Genomic DNA, 11,605 nt, shown 5'->3' with positions numbered 1-11,605 from the left:
CCTCTAAACATTTCTCACCCAGTAGATATTTTTTTTTTTGCATTAGCTCATCATCTGAAGTAATATAAATGTTTAACATCACTGCCTCAGGGGATATGGAGGAAGTTCAAAGATCCCAGTACCAATCCTATAGACAGAAGCAGCAAAAACACATAAAGAGGATGATTCTTGTGCTTTAAAATGCAAGCGCATTTTGATGTAGGCAACTAACCTGCTCCTAAAACACATCATAAAATCTGGATTTCGGTAAACTGAATCATAATGTAAATATACCGGGGAAAGAAAACTCGGCAAGTAATGTTGTAAACTGAGTGAGCAAAGCCATAACTAGGGAGAACCAACCAGTCTTTTGCTCTGGGATGCTAAATGTAGAAGAAAGAAATAGCAGAATTTAATACCTTGTTAACAAGAACAATTAGTTATGATAGAAAGCTGTCAGATGGCAGATTGAGACAGCTTTTTTTTTTTGCTTTGTTCCCTTCTCACTTCTGATTGGCTGCCTCCCCAGCAGTAAACTTATGCCAATGTCTAGGGGTAGCGATCTCCCCATCATAGGTCACCGTTCTCTCTATACTCCAGTCCCTTTCCCCAGACACACACACACACACACACACACACACACACACACACACACACACACACACGTGAGAGCTCTCACTCTTCATACTGCTTGCTTCAAGGGTCAATTTTGGTACTTGGCTTGGAAGAAAATTCCTATTTAGGGTACTATAAACATTCATTTAATATATCTGTTTTGTAGATCATAAATTTTTATTTAAAATCAAGTTCTCTAAACAAAGATTAGCAAAGTTTTTGTCTTAGTCCCTGCCAGCAAAAAGCTGCTTATGGATGCCATGATCTCCACTACCACTAATACTGCCTTGGCCTCTGCTGATGGATCTGCACCCTCCACTTCTGAGTCCTATACCAGCACCATGGTGAAGCTCAGATGAAGGCTGTTAAAAATCAAGATGAGTCAAAGAAAACAGCTCTTTCCCCAAAAGAGGAAGAAAGTAGTGGAGAAGAGATAGTGGTCCCTCAGAAGGGCAAGATGGCTGTGGCTACACGGGCAAAGAAGGTACCATCAGCCAAAAAAGTGTTGTTGCCACCACAAATGCCAAGAAAGTAGTCATGACTCCTGGTAAGAAGGCCATGGCCCTGGCCAAGAGGTGGCTACACCAGGCAAGAAGGGAGTCACTCCAACTAAACAAACACACCCCCCCAAAAAGGAGAGAGGGGGCAAAAATGGGAAGAATGCCAAGAAAGAAGTCAGTGAATCTGAAAAGATGGGAGCAAAGATGAGGAGGATGAAGAATTTGAGCCACCCAAAGCCACAAAAAGGGGAACAAGCTTTAGCCAAACAAGACTCTGAGAATGAGGAGGAAGAGGATGAGGAGGAAAATTATAGTGATGAAGATGAAAACTGAAAGAATGACTTCTTTTCATTAATTTATTTTTAGTTTCCAACAATCACTTCCATACTCTGTTGAGTTTTAAATTTTTCTCCCACTCTCTCCCCAAGATGGCATGCAATATGATATAGGCTCTACAGATACATTCCTATTTTCACATTAGCAGGTTATAAGGGAGAATTAGGACCCATAACAGGAACCACAAGAAAGAGGAAACAAAACAAAACAGAAGGGGGAAGAAAGAGCAAATAGTATACTTCAATCTACATTCACATTCCATGGTTCTTTCTCTGGATATGGATAGAATTTTCTGTCATGATACTTTTGGTGATGTCTTAGATCCTTGCATTGCTGAGAAGAGCTAAGTCTATCAAAGTCAGTCATTGCACAACATGACTGTTACTGTGTACAATGTTCTCTTGGTTCTGCTCATTTCATGCAGCATCAGTCCATACAAGTCTTTCCAGGTTTTTCTGAAGTCTGCCTGATCATCATTTCTTATAGCACAATAGTATTCCATTACATTCACATACCACACCTTATTCAGCCATTCCCCAATTGTTAGGCATCCCCTCAATTTCTAATTCTTTGCCACCACAGAAAGAGATGCCATAAATATTTTTGTACATGTGAGTCTTTTTCCCATTTTTATGATCTCTTTGGGATACAGCCCTAGAAGTGCTATTGCTGAGTCAAAAGTTATTCACATTTTTATAGCCCTTTGGACGTAGTTCCAAATTGCTCTCCAAAATGGTTGGATCATTTCACAACTCCACCAACAATGTATTAGTGTTCCAATTTTCCCACATCTTCTCCAACATTTATCGTTTTCCAGTTTTGTCATGTTGGCCAATCTGATAGGTGTGATTTGGTACTTCAGAGCTGCATTTCTCTAATCAATAGTTATTTAAAGCATAGCTTTAATTTCTTTGTCTGAAAACTGTCTGTTCGTATCCTTTGACCATTTATCAGTTGGGGAATGACTTGCATTCTCATAAATTTGACCTAGTTCTCTATATATTTTAGAAATAAGGCCCTTATCAGAGACACAGGTTGTAAAAACTCTTTCCCAGTTTTCTGTGTCCCTCCTAATCTTGGTTGCATTGGCTTTGTTTGTGCCAAAACTTTTCAATTTAATGTAATCAAAATTATCCATTTTGTATTTCATAATATTCTCCATCTCCTATTTGGTCATAAATTCCTCTGTTCTCCATAAATCTGACAGGTGAACTATTCCTTGCTCTCCCAATTTGCTTATAGCATCAGCCTTTATATCTAAATCATGAACCCATTTTGACTTTATTTTGGTATATGGTATAAGATTTTGGTCTATGCCTAGTTTCTGCCATACTCTTTTGCAGTTTTTGTCAAATAGTGAGTTCTTATCCCAGAAGCTGGGGTCTTTGGGTTTATCAAATAGCAGATTACTATAGTCATCGATTATTGTGTCTTGCATACCTAACCTATTCCACTGATCCACCATTCTGTTTCTTAGCCAGTGCCAAGCAGTTTTGACGATTGCTGCTTTATAATACAATTTATGATCTGGAACAGCTAGGCCACCTTTCCTTGCATTTCTTTTCATTAATTCCCTTGATATTCTGGACCTTTTGTTCTTCCAAATGAATCTTGTTATTGTTTTTTCTAACTCTATAAAAAAAATTTTGGTAGTTTGATTGGTATGGCACTGAATAAATAAATTAGCTTAGGCAGAATTGTCGTTTTTATTATATTATCTCAGCCTACCCATGAGCAACTGATGTTTTCCCAATTATTTAGATCTGACTTTATTTGAGTGAAAAGTGTTTTGTAATTGTGTTCATATAGTTCAAGAAGAAGCTGTGAATACAGCACCCGCCAAAGGGAAGGCTGCTTCTGGGAAAGCTGGGAAAGCCAAAGAATCAGAGGAGGATTAAGAAGATGAAAATGGTGAGGAAGAAGGAGATGAAGATAAGGAGGAAGTAGATAAGAAGAAATGTCCATCAAAGAAGTACCAGGAAAGAGGAAAAAGGAAATGGGCAAACAGAAAATCCCCAAAGCCAAGAAACAGAAATCAGAAACTAAAATGCCTACAAACTTCAATTTCTTGGCTGGTAATCTGGACTTCAACAAAACCACTTCTGAACTAAAAAACTGGAATCATGGACTTCTTTACAAAAAAGGGCCTTGCCATTATGGATGTTTTCATTGGTGCCACCAGTAAGTTTTGCTACACGGAATTTGGATCTGCTGAAGACATGGAAAGGGCATTGGTACTCAGTGGCTCCAAAGTGCTTGGCTCTGGAATGAAGCTAGAAAAAGGAGAAGAGAACAAGAAAGATCAAGATGCAAGGACACTCTGTCAAGAATCCACCATATAAAATAACTCAGAAGGAACTCAAGGAAGTTAAAGATGCTATTGAGGTCAGACTGGTCTGCACCAAGGATGGGATGCCCAAAGAAATTGCCTATATTGAATTCAAGACAGAAAGAGACACGGACAAAGCCTTGTAAGAGAAACAGGGTATTGAGATTGATGGTCAGGTCCTCAGGGGTGAAAAGTCAAGGACAAAAAATCTCAAGAGGTGGGAAGAATAACTTCTGGAGCAGCAAGCTGGAAGACTCAAAGCCACTGTTGCTGAATAAGCTCGTCTACAATGCCACTAAGTAAAATCTGCAGAAAATGTTAGAGAAGGTGACATCCATCACCCATCAGCTTGCCTCAGAACAATGAAGGCTGACCTAAAAGATATGTATTCATTGATTTGCCTCTGTGGAAGATGCAGAAGAAGCTTTAAATTCTTGTACCAAGATAGAAATTGAAGGCAGAGCCATACAGCTGGAGCTGAGGGAACAGAAAAAACTAATGTAGCACTAAGGGCACCCAAGTCTTACAAAACTTTGTTCGTTAAAGGTCTGTCCAAAGACCCAAAATAAGAAACAATGAAAAATTCATTTCATCACTCTGTGGATGCCAGGATAGCCAAAGACAGAGAGATAGAGTCATCTAAAGGACTTGGTTTTGTGGATTTTGATTCAGAAGAAGATGCTAAAACTGAGAATGAGGCCAGGGAAGATGGGGAGATTGATGAAAACAAAGTAACTCCGGACAGGGCCAAGCACAGTGGCCAAGTAATCAGTAGAGGAGGTGAAGGGGACTTTAGTGGTGGAAGCCAAGGAAACTTTGGAGGTCCAGGTGGTTTCTGAAGAGGCCAAGGAAGAGGAGGAGATAACAAAATTCATATAGCTTCTCCCTATTCTTTCTCCCCCAGCCATTTGAATGGACTCTGGCGGTTTTATCCTGTCGTCTAATCATTGACAGAACCTTCTGAGGACATTCCAAGGCAAACACGCAGGCCAGAAATCGTTTTGGAAAAACCTGGATGACATTTGAAGGAGAGAGCATGCTGGTTTTGACTGGATGGATGTTATTTAAACTTTTTTGTAGAGATGGGTAATAGATGTGGGAGTTAACCTTTTTGTGTATGAATTGTCTTGAGTCTATAATGTTATGCTTTGTGTACAAAACTGTTTTTCCCCTACAACTATTTTTGGTGTTTTTATTTTCATTTTTATGTCTCTTTTTTTGGCTGCAAAGAAAAAGGCGCAATTTTTTTTATAGTTCATGCTTCAGCAGCCTGTTTTAGGACACATTAAAAGGGCCTAACCTGGAAAAAAAGAAAAATCTCAATCAGATTCCACCAATTTGGAGATTCAGAGGCTGAAGCTCTTATTTGTATGATGTTTTTCAGTTTACAAAGCATTTTCCTTACTACAGCCATGCGAGGTTGACATAGTATGGTTATTATCATTCCTATTTTATGGGTGACATACAGTCTATAAGAAGCAGAAGCAGAATTGAAAACTGGACTTCTTTCCTTTTGGAAAAATATTTTATTTTCCCAATTAAATATAAAAGTTTTAACATTCATTTTTAAAAATTTTGATTTCTAAATTCTCTCCCTTCCTTATCTTCCCCCTCCCTAAAATGATAAACAGTTATATATAGTTTATACATGTGTGATCATGACAAACATATTTATTTTACAGTACTTTTAAGTATTATATTACTTATACCTATATTACTTACTAAAGAAAACAGACCAAAAATGAAGAAAATAAAGATAGTGAAAAATATTATGCTGTGATTTGCATACAGACTCCATCAGTTCTTTCTTGGAGGTGAATAGTATTTTTCATCATGAATCCTTTGGAATTGTCTTGGATTATTGCACTGCTGAGAATAGCTAAGTCATTCACAGTTGATCATCATACAACATTGCTATTATTGTGTACAATGTTCTTCTGGTTCTGCTCACTTCATTTTGCATGAGTTCATTAAATCTTTCCAGGTTTTTCTGAAATCTAGCTGCTTCTTGTTTCTTTTAGCACAATAATAATCTATTACGGTTATATACCATAAATTGTTCAGCTATTCCCCAATTGATAGCGTCCCTTCATTTTCCAATTCTTTGCCACCACTAAAAAGTTGCTATAATTATTTTATACAAATAAATCTTTTTCCCTTTATTAAATCTCTTTGGCATGCAGACCTAGTATTGGTATCGCTGAATCAAAGGGTATGCACAGTTTTATAGCCCGTTGGGTTATCCAGAATGGCTGGATAAAGTCACAATTCTACCAACAGTGCATGAGTGTCCCACTTTTCCTACATCCCCTCCAACATTTATCATTGTCCTTTTCCATCAAATTAGCCAATCTGACATGTGTGAGGTGGTACCTCAGAGTCGTTTTAATTTGCATTTTTCTAATTAATAGTGATTTAGAGCATTTGTTCATATGACTATAGGTAGCTTTGATTTCTTCATCTGGAAATTGCCTCTTCATATCTTTTGACTATTTATCAATGGGGAATGACCTGTATTTTTATGAATTTGACTCAGTTCTCTATACATTTGAAAAATGAGGCTTTTATTAGGGACACTTGCTATAAAAACATTGCATTGGTTCTTGCTTTGGTTTTGTTTGTGCAAAACCTTCATATAGTCAAAATTATCCATTTTACATCTTATAATGCCCTCTATTTCTTGTTTGGTCATAAATTCTTCCCATATCCATAGATGTGACAGGTAAACTATTCCTTGCTCCCCTAATCTGTTTATGGGATCACCCTTTATGTCTAAATCATGTATCTATTTTGACCTTAATTTGGTATATAGTGTAAGATGCTGGTCCATACCTACTTTCTGTTGTACTGCCTTCCAGTTTCCCCAGCAGTTTTTTGTCAAATAGTGAGTTCTTATCCAAAACTGGAGCTCTTGACTTTGGACTCAGTAGACTGACGAATGTTTGGCTGTGTGTATAGCTCAGGCCTGTTTGGTGCAAGCATGGTCAGGGAGGAAGGACATTTGAGACATGGAAGTAGAAAGATTGTTGCCAATAATCCTATTGAGAGCTTAAGTCTCTTTTCTTCTCTGAGGCTGCTTATCAACAGCATATGAAACCAGGAAAAGCCTGGGCCCCTGGGCTGCTATTCTTTAAACTATCCTTTTTACTGTGGTGTCAAAGCTATGTATTTTGGAAGAAATAAGAGCAAAAGAGCTAGATGAGCCCTCATTGTATTACAGCAGCACAGATCTGGGTAGTATGGTTATCCAAACGACTTTTTTGTGTGTCTGTATTCTTCATGTTGTGTGTGTGTGTGTGTAACATGTATGTGTAGATGCATGTATGCATGTGTGCATGTGTGCATGTGACTTTTGGAAAGTCTTGAAGACCTGCCTCAAGTCATAGATGAAACAGAAGAGAAGAGAACAAGCAGATGTGAAATTAAACAGATCTGCCAGCATTCTGATGGCACTCTATTTTCACACCCAATGACCAGGGAACAACCACATGTTATCTAGCCCCTCTATCACCCAATGCATTATATGATGAAATAAAAAATAAGGACACTGATGAACACTAAGCTGGAAAGAACAACCATCTTGGCCACATATATATAGAAAGAATTAGGTGACATCATTTAAACTGCATATAGAATTTCTAGACATTTCAATGGTAAAAGTTTCAAAAGGAATGGAAAAGATCACAGATCTTGTTACCTAAAATAGCCAACTGAGCAGGCTCATTTTTTTCAGTCTCTCTAAAAGCCTTATGAAAATAACATATATATAGATATAGATATAGATATCTATCTATCTATCTATCTATCTATCTATCTATCTATCTATCTATATATCCATCAAAGGTTCTGATGAAAATGGCAGTCTCACCAAAAATTGTATGGAATAGACTACACACTCACTGTCACACAACTGAATAAAGCACACGGGGACTATAATACTCTGTGGTATTTGTCCATCATTTGAGGCAGCTTGTTTTAGATCTGTATATGTCTTATGAGGAAGCCAGGGGGTACAGTGGATAAAATACAGGTCTCAGTCAGGAAGACCTGAGTTCAAATCCCTCCTGAGACACTTACTAGCATTTTGATATTGGGCAAATCATGTAACCTCTTTTAGCATCATCTTCCTCATCTATAAAACAGGGATAATAATAGTAACTACCTCACAGAGTTGTTGTGAGGATAAAATGAGATAATATATGTAAAGTACCTTGCAAACCTTGAAGTACTATATAAATGCCTGCTATTAGTAGTCACTCAGGAAATTGGGGCTTTCCCTTTCTTCTGTCCAGAGAAGGAAGGATTTGTTTTAATGACATAGTATTAAAGGTTTTTTTTCCCATGATATTATCAATCTACTAATAAACAAGTATTTATTAAGTACTTACTACATGACTTACATACAGTAACTGTTTAATGAGTGCACCTTGTTGGAGAAAGACAAAAAAATAAAGTCTCTACACTTAGAAATATGAATTCTATCAAGGAAATAAAAGGTATACAAATAAATAAAAGCAAGGTAATTGGTGGGGGGACACTAGACAGAATAATTCAATCAGCACCCCAAAAAAATTTTCCATCAACTCCTCCTCCCCCAAAAAAACACTTTTGAGTCATTGGACCTGGGTTCAAATCAGTTCCAGCATTTCTTTGGATGTCACTCTGGCAAAGTCATTTTGTCTCTCAGAGACCCAATTGTCATATTTGTAAAATGGGGACTTTAGTTGCAGGAAAAAAAGGAACCTGTTTTTAGGCATATCCAAAGCATGCCCATGGTAAGGTCATTCCTCTCCCTGCCCCTTCATGGAAAAAAAAAAAAACAAGCCTAGCATTAACAGCCAGATTCTTCCCTATACTGTACTCCCAAATTAGGTATATTAGACAGTCAAAATTTAATTATTCCCAAATAATGGAAGGAAGCAGAAATTACTGTGTTGCATTCAACATTTTACAAAAGCATTGGCAATAGCCACAGCTGAAGGAGATTCTGACTCTCCCCTGCAGAGTCACTAGGGACAATCCCTAATCCTAAAGGGGATGGCAAACTGCCCGTTGGGCTCATAACCCCACATCCCTTGTTTCTAGTTTTTCTTCCCAAGATCTACCCCAGAACTTTAGAGTTGGAAAGGACCTTAGAGTTGGACCTAGTCCAACACCTTCATTTTTCAGAGAAAACTGACGTTCAGAGTACATTAGTGATGTGCCCTGGATTACATTGTTCATTGGTGACCAAGTAAAAACTAGCATCCGAGTCTCCTCTCCAATGCAAGAGTCTTTCCATACCACCATATTCCCACTCTACCCCCTTCTTCAATTTTTTCTGAAAACACAGCTGTAGTTAGACACCCACAGTCTAGCTAAGTGGTATGAGGATATTTTTCCTTTGCCTCTGATACTGTCTGATCCAGACTCCTCTCCTTCATCTTTGATTCCCTAAACTCCCAACAAAATTCTATTTTTTTTTTCAAACCACGGCTCTGGCTCACACTCCATCTCTGTCCATAGGCTATTACCTCCTATCCTTTGGAGTGAGAATTAATGAAAGATTTCGCTGTATATATAAAAAGAATTTTAAGCTTTACTAGGCTGGTCTCATCTGTTCTAAGGTGGACCAGCCTGGAGTCCAAACTTCTCTAGACTTGGCTGCACAATGTCTACAGTGACTGGGCTGAGTCAATCTGGGCTCTGGAGTATTCTTCCAAATAGTCTGAGTCAGACTCTAGTCTAGTCTAGGTTGGGCTTTGAATAGACACTAGCCTTCACTCTGCACTGGGCCTATTTCTCAGCTCTACTGGTCTGGTCTGTGGACTTCTTTAGACTGGGCTAGGTCTTGGATTGTTCTCTGGGATATTCTCTAGGCTGGACTTGGCTGAGCTGGGCTAGTTTGAGGATAACTCTAGCTATCCTAAAGGCCAGAACTGGCCATGAGTTGTCCTTTAGATTGGTGTGGGTACTGACTTCAGCTCTGAGATGGGCCTCAGGCTATTTTCTAACCTAGGATGGAGCCTGAGTTAGAATGTATGATATTCTCCAGACTGGTTTGGGCAAAGCTAGATTAAACTGGGTTCTAGACTAGGCTTTGCATTATCCTCTAGACTAGACTTGACTAGATTTGTCTCTGGTCTGGACTGTAGGATATTCTCTAGGCTGAGATGAACACTGGTTTTAGCTCTGGGCTAGACCACACTAGTAGGCAACCTGGGTTGTGTTCTAACATATTCTCTAGATTGGTTTGGACCAAGCTGGAATAAGCTGGACTTTGAATTATTGTCTAGCTTGGGCTTGGCTAAACTGGGCTCTGGGTTGGTCTCTGGGCTAATCTCTAATCTGGTCTTGGCCGGTCTTTTGAATGGGTTCCAGGCTGGCTTAAACTCCCAGCATTTCTAATCTGCTTCTTTAATTCAAGTGAAGTTTCCTAAACATGATTGAACAGGCCATTAGATCAAATAGCTTATTAGGACACAGTGATGGAGGAGCCTCTGAGGTTTGAACACTGAAAGAAGTTAATGGACAGGCAGAGGCAGAGGCAGAGCCAGATTAGCATGTGAGAGTAGAAAATAGAAAGAGGTCCAGGAAAACCAGTACATAGTAATGGAGAAGTCACAATCAAATGCTAATGTGGGCAGAAAAGAGAAATATGTGTTTCTGGGTGTGGCTGCATGCCTGTAACTGCCTATGCACTTGGACTGCAGAGACTGTGAATGTGAGTTTGTTCGTACATTCTTACTGCGCGTGTTTACACCAAGGCCTCGGAATTGGTTTGATTCCTGCAAAGAGACCAGCATCATCACCAAGACAGGTGTTCAGTCAGGGCACCATGCCTTTGTTACTGCCACCTTTCAATCATCCTGTGCCATTTCCCACCTGGCTTCCTTGGATTCTCTATGGTAGGGCCAGGGGATCTTGTCACGTCGGGTGTGTCACAACATTCTGGAGTTCTTGCTTCCTCTCTGCCAGTTTCTTATCCCTGGGTGGATGTTCAAGCTGGGTGTGATCCACATGATAAGACATGCTGTATATATGTTTTTACACTTAACACGAAAAAGATCCCCCATTGATATAGTATGCTACAAAACCTACTTGTAGATTTCTCTCATTGAATCTCTAGGGCAACGTTGTAAAGTAGATAGTATGACATATCACCCCTGTTTTACAGAAGAGGAAAAAGAGACCAAAAAGCAAACTGACTTGCTCAAAGTCCCACTACCACTAAGTAGCAGAACCTGGATTCAAGCCCAAGGCTTCTGATTCCAAGTGGAGGGATCTTTCCCCACTATTGTGCTGGCCTCTAAGCTGGGCTGGGTTTCTAATCTGCCTCTTAATTGCAAGTGAAGTTTCTTAAGTAAGATCAAATAGGCCATTTAATTGAATTGCTCTTATACACTTTTGTCCTTATTCATTCATTTCAACAACCATTTATTAAGCATCTGCTGTGTGTGAAGCTCTGTCCTGGGAACCATGAAAGATATAAAGATGAGTTAGACACAACCCCTGCCCTCAGGGACTTCATGCCTAGTAGAGGAGCCATGATATGGTGGCTACAGAAACTATGATACCAGGTAGAATTTGGTAAGTAAAATTGGGGGACAGGGGATAAATATGCTGGATTTTGGAGATGGGGAGGCTCAGAAGGAGGAAAGGTCACTACATACTAATGCATGCCATGTATGTACAAGTATATGTAGAGTGCGTGTTTGGGGTGCAGGGGGTGTCAATAGGCTTGAGGAAGATGCTATCTCCAAAGCTATTATTCCGTAAGGCGAGGCCCCTAGGTCACAGGGAAGTCTACCAGTCAAGCTATTGAGTGGCTCCCCTAATATCCTAGAGCTTCCCTTACCCAAATGTC

General features: G+C 39.2%; 1 pseudogene; it reads left to right on the top strand.

The window, feature by feature from the left end:
• The first annotated feature begins 949 nt into the window (after positions 1-949).
• LOC110221838 (nucleolin-like) lies at positions 950-4,703 on the top strand (annotated as a pseudogene).
• The last annotated feature ends 6,902 nt before the right edge of the window (positions 4,704-11,605 follow it).

The sequence above is a fragment of the Phascolarctos cinereus genome, unplaced genomic scaffold (genome assembly GCF_003287225.1).
Source record: "Phascolarctos cinereus isolate Bilbo 61053 unplaced genomic scaffold, phaCin_HiC Scaffold_4;HRSCAF=312, whole genome shotgun sequence".
NCBI classification, from domain to species: Eukaryota; Metazoa; Chordata; class Mammalia; order Diprotodontia; family Phascolarctidae; genus Phascolarctos; species Phascolarctos cinereus.
This window is presented reverse-complemented; position numbering and strand designations above follow the sequence as displayed.